The following is a 17,239-nucleotide window of genomic DNA, read 5'->3' as shown; positions in this document are numbered from 1 at the left end:
CTTGAAGGAGAAAAATGTGCCAGTGACCATACCAATGTGGAATATGACTCCCTTTCCCAATGCTTAGCTTCCCCTACAACATCAGGGAAGGGTGGGGTCTTATACACACCCCCTACATCCATGGTGAAATGCTGACGGCCCAGTCTTGTGCAGTAGCCACCACCTGAGAACAACAGCATGTCACAGGAACTGACTTATAGGCCACATGAATGTCCAAAAAACCAGGAGGTGTGCTTCTCTGTCATGTTTTTCTAGGCAAAGGTGTGAAGGCTCAGAGTAGCTAACCAACTTGTTCAAGGTCAGTCAGCTCACAAATTGCACTGCAGAAACTCAGAACCAGTTTGATTTTTAAGCCTATTCAATAGTCAACACCTCATCAATACTTACTGGGTATCAACTTAAATCCCTACCACGATTCTGGAGATGAAATACTCAATGGTAACCCAAACTTCACACTCAGAAGGGCTTATAGTTCAGTACAAGAGACACGTTAAATCAATAAATCAAGAATTATGGGATGCAAAACATGACTGACAGGAAATCACACGTGATGGGTGTTATGCTGTTTGATTTCAATGAAAAAAAACCTGTATTCATAAGAATAGAATTGTGCTGGACTTGGTGGTGCAAGCCTTTCACCCCAGCACTCATGAGGCAGAGGCAGGCAGAACTCTATGAGTCCAAGGCTAGCCTGATGTACAGGGAGTTCCCAGCTAGCCCGGACTACATAGTGAGGTCTTGTCCAAAAAAAAAAAAAGAGAAATTCTTCAAAAGCTACAGTCCCAGTAAACAGATGCATGACTGTAACAAAGGTCAGAGAAAATGAACACTCAAGCAAGAAGCTGGGGAGGGGCCGAGGACATCTTCAGAGGGAATTCCTGGTCACTGTGGTCATGGAAGCAGGTAGACTAACTGCAGATCTTCAGCTGTCCCTCCACTCCTATAAATCCAATCTCCCAGTTTCATCCCTAGTTCTGCAGCAGACCACCACCTCTCCCCACACCCATTGTTTTATCCAAGCCCCCAACTCCAGCAGGCTCTCCCTAGGCATCCGAAAGCCACCCCAGTGAGGGAAGCGGGTAGGCTAACTGCATATCTTCACCTCTCTCTTCTTCCTTCCAAATCCACTCCCCCAGTCTCATTCCCAGCTCTGTAGTAGACTACCTGGTGCAGACTCTCCTCTCTGGCCCCATATCCTTTCCTCCTCAGGACCTCCTCAGCCCCACCCTGCCTTTTAGCCCATCCCCATTCCTAAGTGTGAGCTCCTAACACCTAGAAACACGTTTTGCCTGGAACTCCCAGTGGCCACACCTGTCAGGATCCCAGAAGAATTTCCTACCAGGCAATACAGAGAGATCACTCTCCCAAGAACCAGAGGGGACAACAGAAGCCAAGGAACAAGAAAGCCTCCCCACCAAACAAAGACAGGAGCAGATAGCAGCACCTGGAATTACAATCTTCCCAAACCCAGATGCCTAGACATGAGTGCAAAACACAATCAATAAGAGCCAGGGAAATAGGTTTCCATTCGAGCCCAGCAGCTCTACCACAGCAGACCCTGACTATACTGCAACACAGCTGAAGCACAAGTAAAAGACCTTAAAATGGCCTTCATGGATCTGATAAAGGGTCCTTAAAGATGAAGTGAACAATCCCTTAAAGAACTCCATGAAAACACAAACAGTGGAAAGAAATGAATCAAACAGTTCAAGACCTGAAAATGGAAATAGAATCAATAAAGAAAACCCAAACTGAGAGAAGTCTGGATATGAAAAATTTAGGAACTCAAACAGGAACCTCTGAGGCAAGACTCACCAATAGAATAAAATGGAAGAGAGAATCTCAGGCACTGAAGACACCATGAAAGAAATGAATACCTCAGTCAAAAAAAACGTTAAATCTAAAAAAGCAACTGGCACAAAACATCCAGAAAATCTGAGTTGCTATGAAAAGACCAACTCTAAGAATAATGGGAACAGAAGAAGGAGAAGAAATTCAGGTCAAAGGTACAGAAAATATTCTCAATAAAATCATAGAAGAAAATGTCCAAAGGAGGAGGTGCCTGTCCAGATCCAAGAAGTTTACAGAACATCAAATAGACTGAACCAGAAAAGAAAGCCCCCTCAGCACATAATAATCAAAACAATAAACATTCCGAACAAAGAAAGAATAGTAAAAGCTGCAAGAGAAAAAGACCAAGTAACATATGAAGGCAGACCTATTGGAATTACACCTGGCTTCTCAGTGGAGACTCTAAAGCCAGAAGAGCCTGGACAGATGTGCTTCAGACTCTAAGAGACCACAGATGCCAGCCCAGACCACTACATCCAGCAAAATTTTCAATCATAATAGATGGAGAAAAATAAGACATTCCATAATAAAACCAAATGTAAGCAATATCTACCTACAAATCCAGCCTTACAGGTGGTGCTAGAAGGTAAACTCAACCTAAACAGATTAACCACTTTCAGGAAAATACAAGAAATAAATAATCCTGGACCAGCAAATCAAAACAGAGGAAAACACACACACACACACACACACACACACACACACACACACACACACACACACACCAGCAAAATAAAAGGAATCAACAAACACTGCCCATTGATATCTCTCAACATCAATAGTCTCAATTACCCAATAAAAAGATGCAAACTATCCAGGTGGTGGTGGTTCATGACTTTAATCCCAGCACTCAGGAGGCAGAGGCAGGCAGATCTTTGTGAATTCAAGGCCAGCCTGGTCTACAGAGTAAGTTCCAGGACAGCCAGGGCTATACAGAAAAACCCTGTTTCAAAAAACAAAACAAAACAAAAAACAATAAAAGAAAACTAAACAGAGAGATGCTTGAGCAGGTGTTATAAACCAAAATGACCTAACATATTTACAGAACATTTCACCATAACACAAAAGAATATACTTACTTGGGGCTGGAGAGATGGCTCAGCAGTTAAGATCACTGACTACTCTGCCAGAGGACCCACGTTCAATTCCTAGCCCTCACATGGCAGCTCAAAACTGTCTGTAACTCCTGTTCCAGGGGATCCGACACCTTCACACAGATATATATGCAGGCAAAACATCAATGCACATAAAGTACAAATAAATAAGTTATTAAAACAAAACAAAAATAATATACCTTCTTAACACCTTATGAAACTTTCTCCAAAACTGACCACATAGACACAAAACAACTCTCAACAGATACAAGAAAACTGAAATAACTCTGTGCATCGTATCAGACCACCACAGATTAAAACTGGATATCAACAACAGCAAAAACAACAAAAAGCCCTACAATGTCACAGAAACTGAACGACTCACTATGGAATGAAAAATGGGTCCAGAAAGAAATGAAAGACTTTCTAGAATTGAATGAAATGAATATACAACATACCCAAACTTACAGGATACAATGAAGGCAATTCTAAGAGGCAAGTTAGAAAAAAAAAAAAAAAAAAAAAAACTGGAGTGATCTCATACTAGTAACTTAACAGCACACCCGAAAGCCCTAGAACAAAAAAAAAAAACCAACATACAAACAAACAAAAAAAAATGCCTAAAGAATCAATGAAACAAAGAGTTGGTTCTTTGAGAAAATCAGTAAGATTGACAAACTCTTATGCAAATTAACTAAAAGGCAGAGACAATATCTAAATTAACAAAATTAAAAATGAAAAGGGGGATATAGGGGTTGGAGAGATGACTCAGTGGTTAAGGGCACTGACTGCACTTCCTGAGGACCTGGGTTCAATTCCCAGCACCCACATGGCAACTCATAACTGTCTGTAATTCCAAGATCTGGAATACATGCAAGCAAAACATCAATGCCCATAAAATAAAAATTATTTTAAAAAAAGTAAAGAAGCTGGGTGGTGGTGGTACATGCCTTGAATCCCAGCGCTTGGGAGGCAGAGGCAGGCAGATCTCTGTGAGTCCGAAGCCAGCCTGGGCTACAGAGTGAGTTCCAGGACAGGCTCCAAAGCTACACAGAGAAACCCTGTCTCAAAAAACCAAAAAAAAAGAGAAAGAAGGAAAGAAAGAAAGAAAGAAAGAAAGATAGAAAGAAAGGAAGGAAGAAAGAAAGAAAGAAAGAAGAAAGAAAGAAAGAAAGAAAGAAAGAAAGAAAGAAAGAAAGAAAGAAAGAAAGAAAGAAAGAAAGAAAGAAAGAAAGAAAGAAAAGAAAAGGGGGATATAACAACAGACACAGAAAAAAAATCCAAAGTCATAAGGACACACCTTAAAAACCTATATTCCACCAGACTGGAAAATTTGAGAGAAATAGATAGATTTCTCTATACATACCATTTATCAAAGGCAAGTCAAGATCAGATAAGCAATTTAAACTGATCAAAACCCCTAGTGAAATAGAAGCAGTCATCTCTGGACCAAAAAAAAAAAAGCCCAGTTCGAGATGGTTTTAGTACAGAATTCTACCAGACATTCAAAGGAGAGTCAATGCCAATACTTCTCAAATTATTCCACAAAATAGAAACAGAAGGAACATTGCCCAACTTGTTTAATGAGGCCACAGTTACCCTGATACCCGAACCACATAAAGACTCAAAAAAAGAAAAATTATACACCAATTTCCCTTGTGAATATAGATACAAAAAAATTCTCAATAAAGTACTTTCAAATGGAATCCAAGAACACACCAAAAAGATCATTCACCATGATTAAGTAGGCTTCATCCCAGAGATTCAGAGATGATCCAATATATGTAAATGGATAAATGTAACCCACCATATAAACAATCTGAAATATAAAAACCACATGATCATTTCATTAGATGCAGAAAAGGCCTTTGACAAAATCCAACACCCTTCATGATAAAAGTCCTGGAGTGATTAGGAATACAAAGGACATACCTCAACATAATAAAGGCAGTTTATAGCAAGACGATGACCATTATCAACTTGAATGGAGAGAAATTCAAAGCTAAAATCAGGGAGAAAGCAAGGCTGTCCACTTTCTTCATACCTGTTCAATATAGCACTTGAAGTCTTAACTAGAGCAATAAGGCAACTGAAAGAGATCAAGAGTACGCAAATTGGAAACAAAGAAGTCGAAGTATCTTTATTCGTAGATGATATGTAGTACTTATAAGTGACCCTAAAAATTGCTGCAGACAACACCTATACAACTCATTGAACATGGAGAAGTTGAGCTGGTGCCTACATAGACCCTTCACCCCTTCACACTGACTTCCTTGGTACAGGAAGGTACTGTGCACACTGCCAAAGGAGAAAGGAAAACTCCAACCCAGTCACAAACCCTTTGATCTGCAGTGGTATTCTGCCTACGAAGTAAGCTAGGGCAATGGTGGCAGAAAGCTTGTGGGAGTCATTAACCAATGTCTGATTTGACTTAAGGCCCACTCCATGAGATGGAACCCATACCTGACACTGCTTGGGTGACCAAGAACCTGGGCCTAGACAGCCCAGAGACATAGGGTAAAACCAAATACCATTGTTTTTAAACAAGCAAACAAAAAGTAGCAGTAAAATGACTCCTAATGACATTCTGCTATACTTACTCATAGACCATTCTCAGTCATCATCAGAGAAACTTTCTCCTGCAGAAGAGGGAAACCAATAGAGAGACCCAGTTATCATGTGGAGAATGAAAGACCTTGGAACACTCAGCTCTAAATGGGGTCTCTCCATCAAATCCCTTCCTTGGGGCTCAGGGAATGCTGGGAAACAGGCAGGAAGAGTATAGGGGGTCAGAGGGGATGGAAGGAAACAAGAAACCAAGGTCCTCCAAATCAACAGGATGGATGCTCACATGAACTCAGAGACTGAGGCAGCGTGCACAGGGCCTGCATGGATCTGCACAGATGGGACCCCAGAGCTGAAAGGAGAAGTGGACACGTGCCCCCATCCCCAACCCAGAAGCAATTTCCAGTTGATAACGACTTTCAAATGAGAACTTAGTTCCTCCAAGGGAGTCTCACAGGGGAAATAAACTACTCTTGAGGGTCGGCCGCGTGCCCAGAACCAGATGCCAACGGAAAATGACCTTGATGGCATGGTTATCATCATTTGTCTTACAATGCTGTGTCGGGGATTTCCTGCTTCGTTCTGTTTTTTAAATTTTATCTTATTACTTTTATTTTGTTTGTGTATTTTTTTTTCCTTCTCTCTTTTTACCCTGCAGGTCCTTTGCAAGTATTTTATGGATTCCAGTTTAGTGTTTTTATGGGATTCCTGAGTGTGGGGACAAGTGGGTCTCTGTTTCTTGTGCCTTCTCTTGGGTTCTTTTCCTTCCGCTTCTTTGTTTTGTCCCAGTCCTGTGTGTTAGTTTTTGTTTTGTCTTATTGTGGTGGATCTGGATGGGAGGGGATGTGGGGAGGAACTGGGAGGGATAGAGAGAGGGGAAACTGTAATCAGGATGTATTATGTGAGGGAAAAAACTCTATTTTCAATTAAAAGGAAAAAAAGAAGCTGGTCTCAGAACACAATGTAACACACAGCAGCAGGTTTTCAAAGAAACCAAATGTAGGGAGAAAAAGGTCACCGAAATACATATACAATATGTACATATTAACATATCTTAATTTTTTAGGCATTTTCACACAAGGGCAGGGCAGGGTATGATGGCATTTCTACTTTGGAACAGCCAACTAGTTATTTTCACATTCCTGGTTATATAGACCTGCTTCCCTTTGCACAAACCACACACATCCCTGGGACTGATCGCCAGCAATTGAGATAAAATAAAATATTCCAAATGCAAAGCAGACCAAAGCTTTAGGGTCAGGTTCCGGAAGAGGAGCCGGCAGGACATTCGACTGTGTTTAGCCCTTTGGTTTTGTGCCTCAGTGGACAATGACTTTAAAACCATTACATTGGGACTGGCGTGAAGATGCTTGCCACCAAGGCTGTAAACTCCCCAAGTTCAATTCCTGATACCCACGTGGTGGAAGGAGAGAGTCCACTCCTAACGAGCTGTCTGTCCTGTGGTCTCCGCATTTGCTCTGTGGCATGTGCCCCAAGGCACATACACAAAGAAACAATCAAACAAATAGATGTAATTTGAAAATTGTGAGTACGTCTGTGTTTGAAAAAGTATGTAAAAGGAGAAGTGGGCACACAGGAAACTCATTCGCCTGTGCAAATTCACACACCTGTGCACACGCACACTGGGAAACTAGAGGAGGGCTTGGAGCATCCTTCTTTATCACTCTCTGCCGATTTCTCTGAGGCAGCATCTCGCCCTGAACCTGACGCTCAAGGTTTCCTGTCCAGGCCGGAAGCCAATAAGCTCCAGCAACCTTTCTGTCTCAGCCTCCCCTCAGAGCTAGTTTACACGAGTTCTGGGATTTGAACCCCAGTCTTCATGATTTCACAGCAAGCACATTTAATGCCGAGCCTTCGCTCTAGACCCATACATGAGTTTTTTTGTTTTTTGTTTTCAAACAAGAACTCACCACATAACCCAGGCCTATCCTGGAATTGGTTACAGAGTCCAAGTTAGCTTCCAATTTGGGAACCTCCTTCCTCAGCTTCCTGAGTGGTGGGAATACAGGCATGGGTCACCACATCCAACTAGGAGTTGTCACCCTTTGCTACCGTGAAGCAAGTTACTGCCCTTTCTCACTGTTTCCTTGTCCAACGTTGGGATCAGAATACGGCCATAAATGCACAGCAGATCTGAGTGAGTTTGCTGATACTGCCTCCCCCAGCCGTGCCTGGATCATCAGGTGTTAAGATAATCTTTTATTGCCCTGTTATACACACACATACTTTGTACACACAAAAAGGCAATGCCAAAACAGTAAGATGAACCTGAGGCCATGGCTCAGAGGGGAAGAGCACTTGCCATGTAAACATGAGGATCTGAGTTCAAATCCCCCTGTGAAAAGCCAGGCATTGCCACATATGACTGTAAACCCCAGCTTTGGGGGTAAAGACAGGTAGAGCCCACTAATTTTCTGGCCAGCCAGCCTAGATGAAATGGGGGAGCTCCAGGCTCAGTGAGAGACTGGGTCTCAAGGCAATAAAGTAAAGAACCATAGAGAAAGACACCTCTGGACCCCTTATACCTGCACATAAGCTCTCTCTCACACACACATTCACATGTACAACTACTACACACAAACTTTGAAACATTTTAATTCAAAATATAAAAGCAAAAAGGCAATACGATTTTTAAAATTCTTTAAAAGACCTACATATAATTTCTAGCTGGGGTAAGCATCCAGGACCAGAGGGATGGGAGACTGGGAATGTAAGTATGATCAGGATAGTTTAGGGTGCAGGGGTGGAGATGGGGTGGGGGCCTGAGTTAGCCACAGAACAAAAGGCAGAGAACTAACGTTTTAGAAAGTCGGTGGAGGTCATTGGTCTGAGAAAAGGACATATCCTTGGCTTAGAAACTGGTAACATTTAGAGTTTCATATTAGCTAAGAGACCTTGAACCCCGTTGCTAGACAAAGAGTCATAATACGCGCCCTCCCCCCACTACTTGTGGCAAAGATTAATATAATTAAATGTGATGACATGTAAGGAATGACAGAGTGCCTCAAGGAGGTCTAGCAAGTCTTGTCTCAGCTGGGCCTCAGTTTGAATCTACTGTATAACTAAGTTTTGTTGGTCAGCGTGGGTTTGGCTACATCGTGTGTATTATTGAGATGCAGAAGAAACGGGAAACAGATCAGTCCATCCCCGGTTGAAATCCACTTCTTTCAAGCTAGCTTCGGATCTTTTTTTCTCTAGAATTCAGATGAAGAGTGTCTTTGTGCTTCAGAGAGGGAAGTCGCTGGTGTTTACCGAAGGCAAACTTCACCCGGGGAGGGAAAGGAAAGCTCAGATTAGCTGCGGGCGCTTCAGCTGTTTGTAGTAAAACCTTGAAAGCCTCCTTTCTGATTCTCCCCGGTTTTATCTGATCAACTGGACAGTCCACAAATTCCCCAAGCGCCTCACCCTTTGTGTGGTCAAGGACTTGCCCCTGAGCACAAACTGGAAATGGGTTTGGGGTGTGTGTCGCCTCAAGCTCAATTTAACAAACACTGGCTTGTTGTAAGACCGGGACCGGTGGCTTTTGAAGTGAGTTTCTTCACTTGGGAGGGCTCAGTCTCCAACTGGAACCTTTCTCGGCAGCAGCAGGCAGTCCATTCAGCTGAGGCCTGGTGTTTGCTTTCCTTGTCTCAGCAGCTAGGCAGGGAGCATCCCTTGAACTTTTCAGAGTGAGATTTGGAATGTCAACCAAGACCCCACTCCTCAGATAGGCCTCAGCAGGGGAGGGAGCAACTGCCCAGGATGATAATCGGTTTCCTGGAATCTCTGCTGCAGAAAGAGACAGGTCTGCCTATCCAGCCCTTAGTCTTCCAGCTCGGTCCCTCTCTTCAGAGTATCAGTCTTTGTCCCACCTCCACAGGGCTTCATCTCATCTCATCAGCGAATTCTCATACGCCCCGGAGTTCAAACAAGGGAAGAGTCCCAGGTTCCCAGAAATGGGGCAGTGAAGATAAGAACATCTGGTAAGCCTCCATGTTCTTCGATAAGAACATCTGGTAAGCCTCCATGTTCTTCGTGTAGCTCCTGCGAGTGCTGGACGGACACATTTTACGATGGTTTTGTCGGGCTTGGGGAGATATTTTTGTCCTTAGGTGTGTCCTATGGAATCCAGCACTCTCGGGCCTCAACCCACGCCCATCTCCCCATTTTCCTGAGTACCTATGATGGGAGAGGCAGGTACCACACAGGACGTGATCTCCTTTCAGTTCTCACAGCTCTGCCAGGCCAAGTCTGTCAACTTCTTTTTGAGGGGAGAAAAATATCAAAATTCAAACCTGGTCAAATAACATAGATGAGAGGCCATGATTAAATCAATAGAGGTGAGGATTTTACAGCTAGGCCCGCCTGTCCCTGTCCCCAAAGCCTATGACTTAACTCATTATTCTCTATCCTTCACCCCCTGACCTTCTCCCTCCTCCCCTCTGTAAGGATTTGATCCTTAATTACGTCATCAGCCTTCACCGGCTTCCCAGCCTAAAAAGAGGGTGAGCCCTCTGTGGGCTCTCTGGCCCCTCTCCTCTCCGCTCCTTCCTCTCGTCGGCTCCCCTCCCCCCCTTTTTGTGTCTCTCTCTCTCTGTTTCTCTCTCTCTCTCTCTCTCTCTCTCTCTCTCTCTCTCTCTCTCTCTTTCTCCCCTCTCCCCTCCCCCCAATAAAGCTCTAAAAAGGTAACCATGGCTATGATTGTTTTAATCAGCACGCTGCTGCTGCTCCGACGGCATGGTCGCTGCGGGCGGCGACCAGCCACGAGGGGCATCGCTGCGGCATAACCACCAGCCAGGAGGGGCAACGCCGGGGCATAACTAACACCCCCCCCCCCGTTTGCACGAATGTGTGTAGTTAGGGTACAACTGGAAAGCCATGTTTTGAAGGAGAACCCTGAGTATTAATGAACTCCCCCTACGTTCATCTGAGGGGCCTTCATGACGTTCAGTGGCTCCTTCTCCAGCCTTTCACATGGGCATCTCAGTACTCTCTAATCAAAGACTGACTATTCCCTCTCTGTCATCCTTTACTCTGGTTTTCACGGCTCTCCTCTGTCTTTATACTCCTCTCTGAAGGATTCACCCTTCACCACCTTCTTGAATCCTTCATAGCCGTTACCATGTCCTAGACATTGTTTTGAATGCTTCTATGTGAGGGAAATGTGTCATACCGTATTCAGCTCCATTTTACCTCGGGGAAACTAAAACATGAAGAGTGATGTTCCTTGCCCAAAAACAGCCACTCACTCACAGATAACAGAAGATCTGAACCCTGTAAAGCCGTATCATTTGGCCACTGAACTCTATACTGGACGCATAGGCCAGGCTTTTAACTTGCCCTCTCTAATCTCTCTCCCTGCTCTGTGTTCAGCCACTGGCAACTGCTTGGACACTTAGGATGCACTGTGCCCTTGAAGTTGGTGACTTCTTATGCTGTGCCTGTCCCCTCTGTCTAAATCAACCCATCGTGCCTACAATTGACTCAGATTTGTTCCCTGAGGCTGAATTCAAGGGTCACAGCTTCTGGGAGGTCTGCTTACGGCCGCAGTTGCTTTCCAAAGCAGACGAGGACAGAGGGGCCAATTTGCCCATCACCGCCTTTTAAGGCAGGCTCGCGACTGGTGAGTGGAAACTGGGTTTCCAACATCGTGTTTCTTAGGTAGCTGACATGTAGCAAGCATTCAGGACGTTTTTGTTTTTGTTTTTTTTTTTTTTGTGGTTTTGTTTTTTAATGAAAAAAAGTGAAAGTAGTGAAGGACACATTGCAAGTTATACAGAAAACAAGACAGGAAGGGCTGTTGAGAAGGCCGGGAAAAGAGAAAGATAAGAACGGGCTGAAACATCCAGTGACGTGGTTTGGCCCGAGAGAAAGTGGCAACTCGGAGAATGAAGTCAGTCTCCCAAAGCTGTAGCTAGAAATGGTGGCTAAGGCTGGGATCAAGTTGTCAGTTACCAGGGCCTCTTCTGTGCCCTTTCTATTTTAACCGCCGTGCATTTAACTTGTAACATATGAAAACAAAGAGTGAACACTAGTGATTTGGGGGATGCTATTGTTTAGAATGAGCATACAAAAGAAGTGTCTATACAGCGAGATTAGTGAGTTCAGGGGGTACCAACAAGAAGCAGCTAAAACAATGGGCTGGCAGAGACTAGTTAGTAATTATATCGAGGAAGCACAACCAATCTGATTGGAATCGCCCTCTAATGTACCCATGAGGTAAGCTGTCAGGTCAGGTCAGTTTGCCATAGTAAAAATTACCAGACTGGTGGAGTGTTCCCACTGTTGCTGAGAACCTTCATTCTGTTGGCCATGAATTGCTACACTTTGGGTCTTTGCCCTGAACACGCCTCCTTCCCCTGGGCGCCCTGGACTCACGGAAACCTAACTTTCTGCCTAATCAAGCCATTAACCCTCCCACAAAGGATGCTTGCGTCCTCATTTCTGCCAGTCCACGGTTGAGGAAGGAAGATGTCGCCCACTCCCCAACTTGTTTCCTGACCACCCTTCTGTTACGTTCCACCCAGTAACCCAACTGTTTCTTCCTCTCTCTTTGACAACTTGCAAGTTGTCACCTGTCACATCCTGAAGATTGTAAACACAACAATATTGAACACGACCATTTCTTTAATTTAAGAACTGAATCGTTTCCTTTGTCCATCGGGCCAAGTGCCCCTCCATGCAAAGGTGGTTTTCTGCTTTTGTTTTTTGAGTTCATACACACAACCCTCCACTCATTTCCCTGTGTTAACTCTCCCTGACATCTTCATCCACTACCTCTTCCCAAATAGCTCTCCGACCCACACCTCCTGCTCACACATCTCCCAGGCTACAGACTGATATCCTGCCAGTTCAAACTGCATCGAGAAATGAGCTCTCTGCCTCTCTCCCTTCTAAGGCTGGCTCTCCTGAGGCACCCCTTTTTCCCAGCACTTGGAAAGTGTAGGCAGGAAGATTACAAGTTCAAAGTCATTCTCAACTACAAATTGAGTTCAAGGCCTGGAATACATGAGACTGTGTCTCAAAAGGGATGGGGCATGGGGAAATGGGACTGATGCACCAAAGTCTGAGCTGTTGGTTAATCTCAATGGAAATTTAAAACACTGTGCTGCTGGGCGGTGGTGGCGCACGCCTTTAATCCCAGCACTCGGGAGGCAGAGCCAGGCGGATCTCTGTGAGTTTGAAGCCAGCCTGGTATACAAAGTGAGTTCCAGGAAAGACACAAAGCTACACAGAGAAACCCTGTCTTGGAAAACAACAAACAAACAAACAAACAAACAAACACAAAAACAAAAAACACTGTGTCTTCCAGCTATCTGTTAAATCAGATTACATTCCTTTTTACTTATCGTTCACTGCCTACATCCTCACCCCCAATATCTCTTCCTGTTGAAGTCTCTTCATCCTTCACAACCAAATCAAATGCCACCTTGTCCTGAAGGCTCCTGCCTTCCCGCAGTGAGAACGGACTGTTCAAGAAGTACAAGGGACTTTGCCGAATCAGCACCAGCTCCCACCTCACTAATCTCAGAGCATTTCCATCTGCTTCCTGCTAGCTTGTAGACTGTTTAGTTGTGTGCACCTGTCTCCTTGGCTACACAGTTCAGTGATGGTGAATTGTCTATGTATTAGTCATCTGTGGGCCTCTCATAGTTCCAGGCCAAGTGTATCGAACACTGCTGTCATCTGGATGGAACTCTACAGACCGTTCTCTGTGTCTGGCTGACCTAAGCACAAGCCTTATATGGCGTCACCTTTGCTCTTGAAGACTGAAAAGTTTTCTGCACCCCGATAAGCCTCTCCGCTAACACAGCAATCAAAATCAGACCAAATCAGACCGAATCAGAAAAAGCCCCAGTTTAATGGGTAAAGCATTCTTGGGTGATTCTCCAGCAACTCTGAGAGGACATGGGAAAGAGAGACCGAAAAACCACATGTCTGTTTTCTAGGGTGCAGTTTAAATACTCTGGGGGAGTGGTCTTGAGCACCTCTGGAGGAGGAGCCATTGGCAGGACTTTCTGGGGTGTAGGGTCTGGGCAGAGAGGTGGGACTTCCACCAGAACATTCCAGATTCTTTGGGTGTATGGATGCCAGGGTGCCAGGGATTGAGGTGGAGCTTCTACCAGAACAAAGACAATGGCTTTTTAAGCACTCAGGCTTGCAAGATCCCTCAGTGTGTAAAGATGCTTGCTGTTCAAGCCTGACTGCCTGAATTTGAGCTTCTGAGCCCACAGTGAAAGGTGAACTCCCAAAAGTTGTCCTCTGACCTCCACGTGCATACTGTGGAACATGCACACATACACACAGGCATACACACACATATCACACACATAATAATAATAAAAGTTAAAAACTAGTATCTATAATGAGACTTGAAACTCTTAGAACGTGGTAAGAATCATCTTCATCTTTTCAAAATTCTCTCATTACTTTTCACATGCTTTACATATTCTCAAGTCTATAAATCAGATCATTTTCTTCAGCGTACATGCATGCATACTCCACCTATAAACCAACTTTACGATCTGACCCAGAGGCAAATAACTCAGCTTTGAAGCTCTCAGGCTGAAGCAGCAACTGATTAATGAGGTTGAGTTAACTATTCACACATCTTTAGGAAGAATGAAATTCAGAAGTACCATGAGGTTGAGTTAACTATTCACACATCTGTCTTCCTAGAGAACAGGCCAGGGAATGCTCACCCAGTCCAGATGGGAAAAGTGACATTGAACCCAGGGACACCGAAGGACGTAAACGAAAGGGATGTGATGGATTTGAAGACATGATGACAGTCGGGAAAGATGGATAGATGTGTTATGCTGTGGACCGGGAGATTCCCAAACACTTCCCAAAATACTTTGTGGTTGGAGAAATTAACCTACTGAACTTGCAGTTTTTGAGACCCATCTCAAAACACTAATGTTATTTTGTTGTTGTTCTTATTTTAGGGCTAGAGAGATGGCTTAAAGATTAAGAGCACTGGCTGCTCCTCCAGAGGATCCAGGTCTAGTGTCCAACACGCACACAGCAGCTCTCAGTCAGTCATCTCTAACTCCACTTCCACTTCCAGGGAATCTTCTCTCTCTGTCTCTGTCTCTCTCTGTCTCTGTCTCTCTCTGTCTCTCTCTCTCTCTCTCTGTCTCTCTCTCTCTGTCTCTCTCTCTGTCTCTCTCTCTCTCTCTCTCTCACACACACACACAGACACACACACACGCATATGGAGATCAAAGAAAAATCTGTGAAAGCTAGTTCTCTCTTTCCCACAGGAAACGCATGTTGAGAGTCCACCAGGCATCACATTAAGCAATTGCACTGAGAACAATGGAGGTGACAGAAAACGAACCTGGACCAGAAGGAAAGCCACGCCCACCCCCATAGCAACATGATCTCTCACTGATGCTCATTCCCCAAAGGTGCTCTGGATTCATTGACAATGTTAACTCAGAACCCAATCCTAGTCATTGACAACCTTCTATAAAATCCATAGCAGCTGGGCACCCTGGTGCACGTTTCTGATCCCAGCACTCAGGAAGCAGAGGCGGGAGGATCTTTGTGAGTTCCAGGACAGCCAGGGTTGCATAGTGAGACCCTGCCTCAAAACAAACGTGAGAAATAAAACAAAACAAACAACAACCCCACAAAGAGATGCACAAACACCCTAGATCTTTCTTCCTTGCTTGGTGTTGTGTTTTTAGGTTTTATTTTATGTGCACGTATGTTTTGCCTGTATGTATGTGTGTGGACTGTGTGCATTCCCGACACCTAAAGAGCTGGAAGAAGGTGTCAGATCCTCTGAAACTCAAGTTAAGAAACATCGTGAGTCACCATGTGGGCGCTGGGAACAAAACCTCAGGTCCTCTGGAAAAGCAATAAATATGTTAACTGCTGAGCCATCATCCCCCATCTCCTTTCTGGCTTCTTATCCCGTGCCTTGTCTTGATGCCCATTCCCCGAGTTCCAGCATCACCTCCTATTGCAAATGAGACACTGTGTGAGACCGGCAAGTCCAGGGTGCTCACGGAGTTCTTCTTCCTCACACAACTATCCGCTCAGGTGCCCTCGGGATCGCAGCTCTGTCGGCTCCTTCTCTTTAAACCTCCCAATCCTCACCACACAGCTGCACACACGTCCTGGGGGAGCCTTGCTTCAGCCTGTCAGCTCCCCAGCTCTCTGAAGACTCTTAGGAAGATTGCTAGTCTCTCTCCCACAGGGCAGCTGCCACATCCATCCTCTGCAGGGTTCCTTACCTGTCTTCCCTAAGCAGACTAAAGTTGTCGTCTCCAGGCTGAAACCCTGGCCTGCACTGATCTGTACGGCACCATGAGCCCTGCAGGCACACTGGTTCCAGGCTGTCCCATCACCTACTAACGACGGCTCTTGTGAAGACAGAATAGCAGAGAGCAGAGCCCCAGAACCAGAAGAGGGTGGGACTTTAGACTCACAGGAGCATATTAAATATGCAGATTTCCTCTAGGCTTAGTCTCAACTGAGGGCCCTAGTAAGGTGCAGAAGTATTTTAGGGACACGGTACAGGTGAGATAGTCCTAAGATTCTGTAAATGCAAATGAAATCCAATAGAATCATAGGAGGCAGTGTGTGTGTGTGTGTGTGTGTATACATGTATGTTTATGTGTGTGTATGTACATGTGTGTAAGGGTATGTGCATGTATGTGTACATGTGTGCACATGTGTGTACCTGTGTGTATACTTCCATGTGAGTGCATATGAGTGTGTGCATACTTGTCCCCCTGTGAGGACGCCAGTTGTTAGCAGAACTGGTTCTTCCATGGCTCTTTCTTTATGTTCTTTCTCTGAGTAGCCCTGGTTAGACCCACACTGACACTGGGAAGGGCATCCCGGGAGGCTAGAGCTCACAGGGGCTTAGAGAGGGAAGGGCATGAACCACTGCAGTGCAGCTGGGCTGGAGATCTGGACATGTGCAGAGACTGGGCTGCCAGATGGCTGAGTAGGACCTGCCGCTCGGGTCCAACTCCTGCTCTGCCTGAGAGTGGGGCACAAACACCTGCCCGGAGCTTTGTTTGTTACCTAAAAAAAATACACCAATGGGAGAAAGTGGGAGGAAGGCCTCTCACCTTCTCATTAACTTGCCTTCCTGGACTTGGCAGCACACAGTGTCTTTCCAAACCTTGCTCCTTGGCCTAGCAACAGAATTTCCCTTAGCGGCTCCACCCGAAGAAGCAGAGGGCAGCGGAGAAGGTTTGTGTAAGCCTGTGTGCAAACAGGTCAGGGAAGGGTTACAGAGAGGAGAGGGGTATTAGGAGGTGAACCGAAGAGAAGCCAGGGTCAGCTATGGCCATTTGTCTACAAGGAACCGGGGCAAAAGGAAAAACATTCTCTCTTGGCTTCAGGAGAGGCCACCCAGGCCAGGTAGGTTCTAGAGTTGAACCTCTGAAAACCCCAGCTTGCTTGGGCTAACACAATCTGGAAGTGTTACATAAAACCACAGCATTGAAACGAAGCTGGTGCTGATAGGAGACACAGAGAGGGACTGTTAAGTCCCCTGGAAAACTCCAGGATTCTCAAGCTCAGGGGGAAAGGCAGCTTGGAGACTGAGGCTGGATGAAGCCTAGGAATTGCCAGCTCCGTAGGGACTTTTCGCCCTTGGTCTGAACCTGCCCCACACCAAGATACCTTCTGCCTCGTGCCAGCCTAATCCTCCTGAAGTATGCTTTCATCTCACCCCTCCCTGGACCAGGTCACTCCCTGGC

The 17,239-nt window shown here is 45.1% G+C and overlaps 1 long non-coding RNA gene across 1 annotated transcript; it reads right to left on the bottom strand.

The window, feature by feature from the left end:
- Positions 1–8,110: 8,110 nt before the first annotated feature.
- LOC119086806 lies at positions 8,111–15,914 on the bottom strand. Its single transcript, XR_005090163.1, has 2 exons — positions 15,758–15,914; positions 8,111–9,805 (listed from the first exon to the last, which is right to left on the bottom strand). It is a non-coding gene; the product is annotated as an uncharacterized LOC119086806 (long non-coding RNA).
- Positions 15,915–17,239: the final 1,325 nt, after the last annotated feature.

Source organism: Peromyscus leucopus, chromosome 16_21 (genome assembly GCF_004664715.2).
Source record: "Peromyscus leucopus breed LL Stock chromosome 16_21, UCI_PerLeu_2.1, whole genome shotgun sequence".
In the NCBI taxonomy this organism is placed as follows: domain Eukaryota; kingdom Metazoa; phylum Chordata; class Mammalia; order Rodentia; family Cricetidae; genus Peromyscus; species Peromyscus leucopus.
This window is presented reverse-complemented; position numbering and strand designations above follow the sequence as displayed.